General features: G+C 34.4%; 1 pseudogene; it reads left to right on the top strand.

Annotated features, from left to right (window-relative positions):
* The window catches only part of LOC114635983, a 3,302-nt pseudogene extending 2,526 nt beyond the window's left edge, over window positions 1-776 (top strand).
* Window positions 777-3,996: the final 3,220 nt, after the last annotated feature.

The following is a 3,996-nucleotide window of genomic DNA, read 5'->3' as shown; positions in this document are numbered from 1 at the left end:
AGAAACCTTACAAATGCAGTGAATGTGACAAATGCTTCACTGACAAACGTAACCTGAGTGTTCATAGGAGAATTCATACAGGAGAGAAACCTTACAAATGCAGTAAATGTGACAAAAGCTTTACCCAACAATTCCGTCTTACCGTTCATCAGAGAATTCACACAGGAGAGAAACGTTACAAATGCAGTGAATGTGACAAATACTTTACAGAAAAATGTAATCTGAGAAGTCATCAGAGAATTCATACAAGAGAGAATTCTTACAGATGCAGTAAATGTGACAAATGCTTTACCCAAATGTTTAATTTGAGAAGGCATCAGAGAATTCACACAGGAGAGAAACCTTGAAAATATAGTGAATGTAACAAGTGCTTTTTCGAAAATTTAATCTTCATTTTTCATTGAGTACATACAAGAGAAAAACCATGCAATAGCCATGAATAGGAAAAATGATTTGCCTGACAATTCCATCCTAGTATTCAGCAAAGAATTGATATGGGAGAGAAACCTTACAAATGTGTTGGATGTGACAAATTTATTACCCATAATGTAAGTCTGGGAAATTATCAGAGATTTCATACAATTGAGAAAATTCAGAAATGAATTGAATGAGACAATTTTCTACAAAGAAATATCATCTTAAAATTCATTATGGAATACTTACAGGAGAAAAACCTTACAAATGTATTGAAGGTGTGAATCGTTGCTTTTGGTCTGTCTGTTAGAATGTAAGAGAGAATACATACAGATGAAAATCTTAACAAATGTAATGTATGACAAAATTTATTTGACTTCATTTAGGTCAGAGACACCATTTAATATTTTTTTATGAGAAAAGTATTTCTAATGAGGAAAACGTGGCATATGTTTTATTCAAGGTATATACTTTTCAAAATTTGAGGTTCCACACTAGAGAATTAGTATGATTATGGAAAACTTTTAAAAACTTTCATCTAATTGGTGTTCAAACCTTAGATATTGTCAACTATTTATTCTTGGGGAAACTTTGAAAATGTGTCAATATAGGAAAGTTCTCATTGAACTTCTACTTGTTCACCATCAAATATTATAAGACCTAAACAAATAGAATATCCAGAAGAATATAATATTTGTAACATTTTCATGGAGACAGAAATAATCCAATCCAAAGGGAAGCTAATTTGGTGTGTATTCTACTCCTCAAATATCTAATAAAGCTTACAGCATTCTATATATTTAATTCAAGTTGACAAATTGAGAGAAATCATACTTAAAAAGAATACTTGACCATCTATGCCACCCAGACCCCATGTTCTTTATCTATAAATATGCATAGAGATAGAAAGTGTGTTTTGAGTATACTGAATTCATAATTCTTATCAAATGCTGGTTTCATGTTTTGGGATAACAATTGAGTATGAGTCCCTTGTGCTTTGGTCAATAACTCTTTCCCCATTGTCTTCTAAATAAAGTACTATAAATAAAGCTGAATGATTCAAGTAGTTTGACTTGGTAGGTTTTCATTTGCACTTGGGATACTTATATGAATTTATGTTGCTTCTGTCCAGGAAATATCTCTCATAAAACATTTACTGAACTCATGAATATTTTCTGCAAACCTGTAACATAGTGATTTTCAATAGGTGAGTAAAAACTGCTTTGGGACTTAAATGTCTTTGTCACAGTAGTTGCTTACAAGCAAATATATATTATCAATGTTCTTAGAACTAAGAAATCAATCATTCCCCTCCAGATTAATCTCCCCACATACGAAAAATTTGAAATATATGTCAGCATTTAGCATTACAAAGTCAGAAACACTGTATTAGGGATCATAGTTTGTGATAACTAAAATAGGATTCTGTGTAATGTTCTAGGCTTCCTGTCATAGTAGTGCAAGGTTAAGTTAAAGAGATTCAAAATAGAGAACATGTAGAGGCTTTCAGAGCCTCAGCAATATTTCTGCTCGCTCTCTCTTGAATTCAAGGGAGTATTAGAGAAATGTCTACAAAAATACAAATAAAACTGCTGCTTTATCGTTTTCAGGGATAGCCATCCAGACTGTGCTGTGTCCCTGCATGGCTCTGATGTCCTTAATACCCTTTAATTGAAGAAAACTGTGAGAAGTGTCAGAGTAATGCTACCAATTTACACATATGACAGATCATTATGGTGTTCTTTCCTGTTGTGCCTTAATACTCCACTCTATAGGATGGAATTAATTAGATTTCCCTTCTTTTCTTAAATCATCTACAGAATTCTAACATTCTGCACACTTCAGAATGTACACTCTGAAGAAAACTAAACAACTCACTATTAAAGTATTATCTTCACCCTAATTTCATGTGTGAGTCCATTAATACAAATATTATGAATATGTAAATCTTGAAAGAAATATCCTTTGTATAGTAGATGAGGTATATTCTCTTGCAAAGTTTAGAATCCCAAACATCCTGGAAATATATTTGGAGAACTAAAAAAAAAAAAAGATGAAAATATCTTTTCTCAAAGCTAAAGCATTATATTAAGACATTTATACTAAATTCAGGAAGGCTGATAAGATTAGGATCTAAGATAATATTGTACAGTGAAAAAATTCATATCACTACATATTTTTCCTTGATTTAAAAAATAAGGATATTGTTCAACTTGTGACAAACATTGCATTGGTCTCAGTATTGGAATTGGTTGAAACAAGACCTCATTGTTAGTAGAACCTAACTACTAATTGAAGCTGTAGAGACCCTTGCTTTGAAATGATCATAGGTAATTACTGTCATTGCTGTATCACTGTTGTTGAAGCTCACACACCGGGTAATAGAAAGTTAGGTGTCTGGAAGCCCCCTTAAGTATCTGGAAATTTCAACCAGCTGGAGAGTCTCTCGTGATTCCAATTTTACATGTTCAATGTATCTAGGCCCCACTGCTTGATGACAGAGATTCCAGAATATGCAGAGATTTCCTGTGTCATAGAATAATTTCAAATAGTGTACAATGAAAACACATCTTACCTCTTATCCCTCACACAATATGATTGTCTTCATTCTATAACCATTTATACACATAATTGTCTATGGTACAGCAAGCAAGTGGTGAGGGTGACAAAGTAGGTTCAGAAATACTCACTGTTGGAGTTCTATGGAAGAAAGCATATGCAGATTGAGAAAAATGCAAGTCATTGTCTCAGGGAAGTTAACCATATCATGTTAGAAGAGCATACAAACTGAGGAAGACTGGATTTGGAATATTCACTCTTTATGGAAGAGCATTGTAAGATACACAGTAGAACCACACTACATGATCCTGAAGGACATTCCTAGAAGAAGTTCAAGGGGCTACAGTTTTAAGAAGCCACCAAAACTGTCCTAGCACTTTACAGTTAAAGGAACTTCTCTTCAGCTGCAGGACAACTGATGGGCCAGCCTGCGGATCAGAAACATTTGGAGTAGGTGGAAAGAGTCATTCCTCGATGGAAACTGGCTTTCTAACTGGAGATTTCAGAAGAGGATTGGGTGCCTAAATGAAGAGTGCTGGATCAAATGCCACTCCTTGTCAGCTGGAAGCTGCATGTTGTGGAGCTAGGAGTGGAGGCCACTGCCTTAGATCTCAAAGCAATGTGAAAATTCCCTTCATCTGCAGTGGTTGTCAATTTTGGTCTTGGGAAAGTTTCAGTCACCAGAGCAGTTGGAGGAAGTGAAAACAAGATGCCATTAAAACTCCTGGGTCACAGGAGAAACTTTTCTAGTGGATGAACAGGAAGTGGACCATGATTGAGATTTCTTACTCTGCTCCTCATAAGAACACTGACCCTCAAATTCTACTGTGTATTTCTCAACTGTGCTGTTTAATTGCTGACTATGTAAGTGTAAGTTATCTGGATTTTTTATTACACTTCTTATTGTTGCCAGGATATTTATGTAATAATTTCATAGATGATGTACTTGTCTGGAGTTTGCAAACATGGTTTTATTTACCTTTAGGTAGGTACAAAGCTGATATAATTCACATTCATTCATGG

Source organism: Grammomys surdaster, unplaced genomic scaffold, assembly GCF_004785775.1.
Source record: "Grammomys surdaster isolate TR1022 unplaced genomic scaffold, NIH_TR_1.0 120764, whole genome shotgun sequence".
NCBI classification, from domain to species: Eukaryota; Metazoa; Chordata; class Mammalia; order Rodentia; family Muridae; genus Grammomys; species Grammomys surdaster.
This window is presented reverse-complemented; position numbering and strand designations above follow the sequence as displayed.